The following is a 9,351-nucleotide window of genomic DNA, read 5'->3' on the forward strand; positions in this document are numbered from 1 at the left end:
CGCTTCGAATTCTGTATGTCTTAATTCGACAGTCCTTGGGGAGTCAAGTCAGTCCGAAACACAAGAGGTTGATGACGATGAAGTCACCCTAGAAAGTGTGCAGTCAATGTACGAAGAACTGTATGAAGACTGGATCAAAAGAACAAAAGGAAATGCAATTCTCTCCAAAGAGAACGTTGAGCTGAAGTCACAAATATCACGACTTGAAGTAATCTTGAGCAAGAAAGATCTGGAATTATGCAAAGTCAAGGAAGAACTTAGAGAAGCAACTCAGGTACTTGCCAAGATGAATTCAAGTTCATCCAAACTTGACTCACTTTTGATGATTGGACAGAATGATAAGGGTGGACTTGGTTATTCGAATAGTCTGTTCGAAACTGGATAATCTTCCAATGCAAAGGAAAAACCAACTGTTTTTGTGAAAGGAAGTGTTGAAACCCCCAATACCACACATACTGAAAAGAGTGCTCCATCAAAAGTGCGAATGTCTATCAAGAAGTCTAAATCTAGAAAACGCCACTTTATCTGCCACTACTGTTTCAGACCTGGACACATCAAACCCTACTGTTTTAAACTGAGAGAGGATTACAAGAGATGGGAATCTGAACAGGTGTCGTCACGGGTGTTGTACAACACCCGGCGCAACACTGCCAACAAAAAACCGATGGTAAAAATGGTTTGGGTACCAAAGGCACAGATTCAATGTTCTGTTATTTATACTTCATTAAAGACTAACATTGCAGGAATATGGTACTTTGACAGTGGCTGCTCGCGCCACATGACAGGTTCTAAAGACCATCTGATTGACTTTGTTGAGCTTAGGAGTGGTCATGTGACGTATGGTGGTGGTGCTAAAGGAAGAATTGCTGGGAAAGGAACCTTGAATGCTGATGGATTGCCTAATCTACACAATGTGCTCTATGTTGAAGGGCTTAACTCAAACTTAATAAGCATAAGTCAACTTTGTGACGACGGTTTGCATGTTAAGTTTGATAAAGACAATTGTGAAGTGTTTGATAAGACTAATACTCGCATTTTGACAGGTACTAGGTCTGCTGATAATTGCTATCAACTTGGAGAAGACATAGTGAGCAATCATTCAAAGGTGAGCGAATTAAACATGTGGCATCAAAAATTAGGACATGCAAATTTCAAGACATTAAAGAATCTTGGTAAGTACGATGCTGTGAGAGGTATGCCTAATCTATCCTCTGGAATTCCGTATGTTTGTGGTGCATGTCAAAAAGGTAAGCAAACACGTGTTCCCCACCAAGTGTTGCAACACTTTGGGACAACACGGTGTCTTGAACTCTTGCACATGGATCTTATGGGTCCAATGGAAGTGGCAAGTCTTGGAGATCTAACAGGAAAAACAATTGAGGATGAAGTTGATGGGCTCCTGAATACAAGTGAGACACTGCCTAACACAGATGTTGGACCCGGTGTTGTGACACCTGAGACAACACCTGCATTGGCAGAATCAAATGTTGAACCAGAAGAGAATACTGAAAATGATGATGGTGTAACCAATGATGGGATTGACATTCCGAGCAAGATTCAGAAAAATCATCCATCATCTCAGATCATTGGAGAAACATTTGAAGGAATGCAAACTAGAAGAAAGGAGAAGGTAGACTATCGGAAAATGATGGGACTAGTATGCATGACTTCCGTGTACTCTCAAGTAAGTCACTCCTGTTTTGTTTCACTCGTTGAACCCAAAAATATAAGTGAAGCCTTAAAAGATGAATTTTGGGTTGATGCGATGCATGAGGAACTTGAACAATTTGTTAGGAATGATGTGTGGGATTTGGTTCCCAGACCTAATAATGTGAATGTTATTGGAACCAAATGGATTTTTAAAAACAAAACTGATGAATCTGGAATTGTTGTGAGAAACAAAGCAAGGCTAGTTGCTCAAGGGTATACTCAAATCGAAGGAATTGATTTTGATGAAACGTTTGCCCCTGTTGCTCGGATTGAATCGGTTAGACTTTTGCTTGCTATTGCGTGTCACATGGACATAAAATTGTATCAAATGGATGTGAAAAGTGCCTTTTTGAATGGCATCTTGAAAGAAGAAGCCTATGTGAGCCAACCGAAAGGATTTGAAGATCCACACCACCCTAACCATGTCTACAAGTTGAAGAAGGCATTGTACGGGCTTAAACAAGCTCCACGAGCATGGTATGGCAAGCTTACTGAATTTCTGCTTGACTTAGGCTTCAAACGAGGTGAAGTTGATAAAACTCTATTTATTAAAAAGTCTAAGCATGATATACTTGTGTGTCAAGTTTATGTGGATGACATCATATTTGGTGCTTCTTCTCAAAAGCATGTTGATGATTTTGTTGAGTGCATGTCTACCACATTTGAAATGAGCATGGTAGGAGAATTAAGTTTCTTTCTTGGATTGCAAATCAAACAAATGCACGATGGTATCTTTCTATGTCAATCCAAGTATGCTAAAAACTTGTTAAAGAAATTCTCTGCCGAAAACACTAAGCACATGAAAACTCCAATGGGGTCGACTGAAAAATTGTCCAAAGACGATGTTGCTGCAGGTGTTGACAACACTCAGTATCGCAGCATCATAGGCAGTCTTCTTTACTTAAGTGCTAGTCGTCCCGACATCATGTTTAGTGTATGTTTGTGTGCTAGGTACCAGGCTGATCCTAAAGTCACTCATCTAAAGGCTGTCAAAAGAATTTTGCGATATATATCTGGAACAGTTGACTTAGGTTTATGGTACACCAAAGAAACAAACACCAATTTAGTGGGCTTTAGTGATGCTGACTGGGCTGGAAATTTAGATGATAGGAAAAGTACCACGGGTGGGTGTTTTTATCTTGGCAACAACTTGGTGTCATGGTATAGCAGAAAGCAAAATTGTGTGTCTTTGTCCACTGCTGAATCCGAATATGTTGCAGCTGCTAGCTGTTGTTCACAACTGTTGTGGATGAATCAAATGATTAAAGATTATGGATTCAACAGTGACACCTTAATTGTATATTGTGATAATTCGAGTGCAATTAACATTTCAAAAAATCCAGTGCAACACTCTCGAACAAAACACATTGACATTAGACATCATTTTATTCGAGATTTGGTTGAGAAGGGTATGATTCGAATGGAATTTGTTGGAACTGAGAACCAACTGGCTGATATCTTTACAAAACCATTGGATTTTGAGAGATTCTCCAATCTAAGGAAGTCTCTCAGCCTGTGTGCACAATGATCACTCACAGATGTTGTCCTGGGTGTTACAACACCTATGGACAACACCCAGCATGCATGTGCATTTTACTTTTAGGATGCTAGGCATATTTCATTCATTCAGTTTTGTGTGAAGTCTGTACAAAGTGTCGGTTACTGAATGGTGTGCTCTCAGTTGAGAATCAAACTTTCTAACAAAATCCTTTAAGGTGTGGAGTGTGCTCAATATAAGTCATAAAGCTGTTGCGGATGTGTGTGTTCCACATGATTTTATCCTATGCAGATAATGACTTGAAAAACTGTTGAGCAATAAGGTGAAAAATAGAAAAGAGGAGAATATTTGAACAAAAAATTGTTTGGAAGAAAATGGAAAAAGCTACCTAGAAGAGTCCCATGAAGACCGTTCTTCTAGTGTGGGAGCTACCACTTCTAAGTCAAAATACAGATGGAAAAAGCTACCTAGAGGAGTCCTATGAAGACCGTTCCTCTGGAGTGGGAGCTACCATGTCTAAATTAAAAGGGTTCAAGAAAGTTTTAGTCTCACGAGTGAGTGTTGCCAAGAGGTGCTGCCAACACCCAAGTACAGGCTGATCACAGTTTGGTCACTTGCATGTATATCTCAATTTTTTTTCACATTTTAGGCATAAATTTTAAGTTATTCATATTGCTGATATGTAAATTTATCATGTCTAGTGGACTATCAGTTCTTGACAAATGAAAGACGAAGAAAAACCCCAACCAACCCAATCTCGAAATAAATTGTTATCTAACGGTTAGTGGGGTAATTCGATGTGGCGTTTCATTCTGCCTGATTTTTTTTAATGATTACACTGGCTCGGAAAGTTACCGTTGGATGAGCGTAAATTCTGATTTGGAAAGAAGCCGCGGTTACGGGTTGAGAGAATGTTACCGTTGGAGGGATATGCTTAAATACTCAGGAATGGATGATGCAACAACTTTATCGTCTGTTATTTTCTCGCACAGTATATAATTTTGTCCTGCTCTCATTACTCATTTGTTGCGAAAAGTTATCTCTGTCTTCGAATTTTCTTGTGACCCTTCGCTCCACACTATTTCTTGTGTTCTTTATTCTACAGATGGCTGGCTTCGATCGTCACGATATCAGAAATGAAATGGCTGCGAGTTTGGGGGAAAAATCACCTGACTCAACACCCTCAGCCGAAACCAATGTGGAGGGGATGGCAATGGTCAGTGTACCAGAAGAACCAGTGCCACTGGAAACTATTGCTCCTGGTGCACCCGGGAATGCAATCGACATTGAAAATCCACCAGATTTTGAGGCTGTGAAGAGAGCTTTCCCCCCTGTCCCTATGCGTCGCACGTCAAAGAGACAAGCAGGGTTTGACCCCGACTTTGTTCCTACAAAGAAACCAAGGGCATCCACCGTCCCTTTTATTCTGGACCCTGATTTCTCATCTGGAGACGACTCCAATGATGAGGATTTTGAGCTGGTGGCTCGCCCTAAACCAACTACTGCTGCGAAGGAAAGTGGCTCGTCTTCTGGTGTTCAACAACATCACCCAGTAATGGACAGTCAAGATGCTTCTGAAGAAAGGGTTCCTGATGAGCCTGAAGACGATGAGCAATCACTGGCCGAGTTTCTTGCTCAGCTTAAAGAAGATAAAGCGGCCAAGAGACAAATGGCTCGGGAGGAAGAACCTGATTCAGAAATGATGAAGGAGTTTGAACAAAACCGGCCTGGCGCTTCTGACTCCTCCTCCTCTTCGTCTGTGTCTGATTTTGAGTCAGAGGAACAAGGTGATGATGCGTCTGAGGACACTGACTCTGAAGCTAACGAGTCCTCTGAGAATGCAGCTGCTGATGCACCCGGTGTTGAGGAGGATGTTGACAACACCTCCCACAACACTGACTCTGCTGATTATGATCTCAGTAAGTCTTTCTCTCCGAAGTTTTACTCAGAAGAGGCCTTGGCACTGTGGCCCATATTTATTCATCGAGAGTTGATTGAAGAGAAAAACATTGACTTTGATGCGTATGGAAAGCATAATCTGATTGAATTTTTGAAGAGCCGAAGGCTGCTCTCAACTGTCACTGCAGTCATGCCCTACTGTCGCAGAGTGGTATTGGAGTTCTATTGCAATCTTTTGAGGAGTGTGGCCGATGAAGACTCGGTGAAATACGGCAGAGTGTTCGTTCGGGATCGTATTTACAATTTCTCACCAGCCGTGATCAATGCATTTTATGACACCCCAGATGTTGAAGAGGCTGAAGAGGACTTGGATATTCATGATGTTACCACTTTGCTTACTGGAGGTGTGGTCAAAATTTTCCCTGATCATCCCAAGAAATTGAGTGCTGCAAATCTCACCTCCTTCTTTTCTGTTCTACATAAAACTTCTATTTGGAACTGGACTCCATCAAGCAACACAACCACCGTGACTCGCTCACAGGCCATCATGCTATTCGCTATTGGAACCGGGCGTGCCTTTAACTTTGGGAAGCTGGTTTTTCAGAATACAGTGCAATACGCTCAAGGGGATTTCAAGAAAACCAAGCTTCCTTACCCTTCGCTCATCTATGGCATCCTGGAAACTCAAGGATTCATTCCGGATATTGATGAAGAGCTCTGCCCTGTTGGTGATTCCCTGAAGATTTCCCCAGCTTACTTCAAAGGCAACAGAAAAGTCGATTTGCCTTGGATGGGTTCGAGTGTTGCTGCAGATGTTGGCCACACTGGTGAAACAACATCTGACCCTCTGCCTGACATTTCGAGTCTGCCCCCGACACCTCCTGCTGGCTATGTTACACTGTCCCTCTCCTACATTCGTGCTCAAATCGCCTATGGTCGACAACAGATTGATAATGCTAGGGCGACCATCGAGCATTATGAAAATCAAGTGGCTGATTATGAGCTTCTGCTCGCGGCAAGTCTCCATTCTGGACAAAAAGGGGGAGTAGACACTGCTGCTGGGACTAGTGGGACAAAAATGGCTGATGATGACGCGGACAGGAGTGAAGGAAACTAACTGATGCTTTTGTGGTTATAGTTCATAAAATTCTGACATTGGTGTGCCGTAACTGCTTCTGTTATGTTCTTAGTTCCCCCTTGATATTGAACTAATCGATGTTATAATCTGAGTGTTGCAACATCTAACCTACAACATCTAACTTGCAAATTTTACTAGGTTTGTTTTTCAGGGGGAGTCAACAACTGGTTGACTAATCCAGGGGGAGTTACCATTTTTACTGGTTTTGTCCAGAAAGGCAAAAAAGGGGGAGATTGAAAGGAATTTTATTCCTTGATTTTTTCCTTGATATATTTTCCTTATCAATTACTTTCCTTTTGATAATATCCTTAGTATTTTTGCCTTTCTGGAGTATGATTTCGTGTGGACTCAAAAGACTCAAGATATTATCTATAAGATATAGTATCCTTATTTTCAATAGAGTTTTTTCCTAATGAAATTGGTTTCCATGTTTAATAGGAAAAAGGATGAAGTGGGTATAAATAAGAGGAGAAGATATTGAACTCGGTGCTGGTGCTTTTGGAGTGAGAGACGAATTGATACGCAGAGACGTTTTCCGAGAAAAGCAAATCTCGTGTCGTTGAAAGCTTGTTGCTGCGAAGTGCTGACAACATCTGAAGACAACACCTAATCACTGTTTTGATTAGAGTGTTGAGTTTTGAAGATTTTTCACTTCTCAGTTGATGCATCCCATATTGTTTTGATTATACGGTTTGTTAGAGGTTTAGGATGCAATTTGTTACTCACCTTCTTGAGAGAGTTGTTTTATTCTTTCACTAGTATTGGTTTTTGTAAACTCACAAGTTTTTCTAGTGAATTATTTTGCCCTAAGGCACCGCACAAGTATTTTATACTTGTGCATAATTATCTGACTCGTCTCTCGTATTACTATTGTTCCAGTTACATGTTAGTGTGTTAAAAGTATAATTTCCGCTGCATGTTGTCGTGGGTGTTACAACACCTACGAACAACACCTACATTCTGATACACACAACATTCACCCTCGTCACGTTCACACTGTGGAAACTCAACTTTCAATATTAAACGAAAAGAAACCTCTAACTATCATTTAACAAGTATGCAAATTTACTGACAAAAAAAGGCATATTAATTGCACTAACGAAATTCCTGAGATATAATCATCACGTGTGGCAACATAGAGTGAAATCGCAATGAGGAAGACGAGCAATTAATTAAATCATTATAAAGAAATAAATATTTGTAGACATATTATAAAATAAAAACAGGATAATAAAATTTTAAGAAATATTACATAAAGCTTGAGAAGTAATTACAAAAATTCGAACATGCGATGTTACTGCAATAAATCATTTTTAGAATTTGGTATTTATTTTAGAAAATTGTTGCAAATACACCGTACATTATTAATATGATCGAACTGCATAATAATAATAATAATAATAATAATAATAAAAGTATCAACCGAATTAGAGTAAGAATTGCATTTTGTCATGTACTAGCAAGAACGAGCAAAATTGGAATTCAAAATTAATCTTTCAGGTGGGTGGGATGAAGCGTAATATTTTCAAGGTTTTTAAATACGATTTTTATGTAATCGATAATCCTCTTGTCGATCAAGCACACCAAACACACCCTAAAGTCGTGTTTATATGGATAGATTATTAATTCGAGAAAAGTTCGAAACTTGGTTTTATGTTAAAAGATGATATATTTGGAATTTATCACAATGACGAGTACAAATCATTAAGTTGACGGAAACCGAATCTAAGTTGGTTACAGAAACTGGTCCACATGTAATCTATGCAATCACTTTTTTGTCAAGTTGTCCTCCTCTCAAAAAGGGTCCCCAAGAGGAGTGAATCAATGTATACATGGATTTGTCCCTCTCATTTGCTGGTAATGCAGAGTGGTCCAAGTAGCTCTCTTTGGACCACATGTCCCCACCCTCTCTCGACGCAGAAGATTGCTCAAACCATGCCCCCAATGCCACCCGAACAAATATAGCAGGAGAAAAAAGAATTTAATTTTGTCAACTAGATAGGTTCATCACTCTTGTCGTCCAGCATCTTCTCCTCGAGACTTATTCACCTGTGATACTTACACACAAGTAAATACTTGGATTTACTTGGTATCTGCAGACATCATCGGGTTCGAGATGGGTATGTTGGAGTACCCTATTATCATCACCCGAACACGACTATACCCGACTTGTAACCCATGCTTAAAGTTCTAAATTTATAACTCAGTGCATTTGGACTTGTCTGGAAACGCCTCCTTTTAAATTGTAACTTGTTTATTAACCATAATACGATGGATTTCAAATTCCTACAAAATAGAGTGATTAGAAATTCTTCTTCATATCCAAATCCTTCTATCCAAAAACAATCTAAGGGCGTTTGGATTGCATGAGTAATATTGTTGGATCACAGCTATCAAAATGGATATACATGAAACCAACTATACAAACACAACATTATTGTACTCATGTGTAAGTTAACTAAAAACCTCAACTTCCCAAGAAACCACAACTGTGGGTTTCTCGACTTCCAAGAAAATATTAACTGTTGGATAAGAGGGAATGTGGGCATCAAATGAGGGTACAACCATCGAAACATGATAGAGCTAGCGAGTGATCATGTTTTCACCTTGCAGGTCATTTCGTTTTCGAGCTGTGAATGGTCACCGCCAGCTCTCGTGGGGAAAAAAAAGTTGATTAATGGTCCCCAGGAAATTGCACATTGAATGATCGTAGATTGCTCACCTCTCCTTGATTGGAGGCCATTATATTTCTTGGCGAAGAGGCACATACCTACGCCCCATCTGCATCAAACTTAATTAAAGGAGGTAGCCTGCCTTATCTACACCTACCAAATTAGTCTAGAAATCCAATAAAACAGTTACAGTATTTAAAGATATATTAATATTCATGATCGATCTTTGGATTTGGACGATTGTTAAAAAAATAGCTATAACTTGAGGAACAAAGAAAATCACTTCCAGACATTCTTTAGCATCCAATATCAAATTTGGGAACAATGGTAACTCAAAATTTTGGGAATATCACAACATTAGTTTTCTGTGTTTATCTTTTTGTGATTTATGTATATGTTCTTCATCTTTCAATATTTTGATATTTTTTTATCTT

This window comes from Primulina eburnea, unplaced genomic scaffold, assembly GCF_022965805.1.
Source record: "Primulina eburnea isolate SZY01 unplaced genomic scaffold, ASM2296580v1 ctg973_ERROPOS1174311, whole genome shotgun sequence".
In the NCBI taxonomy this organism is placed as follows: Eukaryota; Viridiplantae; Streptophyta; class Magnoliopsida; order Lamiales; family Gesneriaceae; genus Primulina; species Primulina eburnea.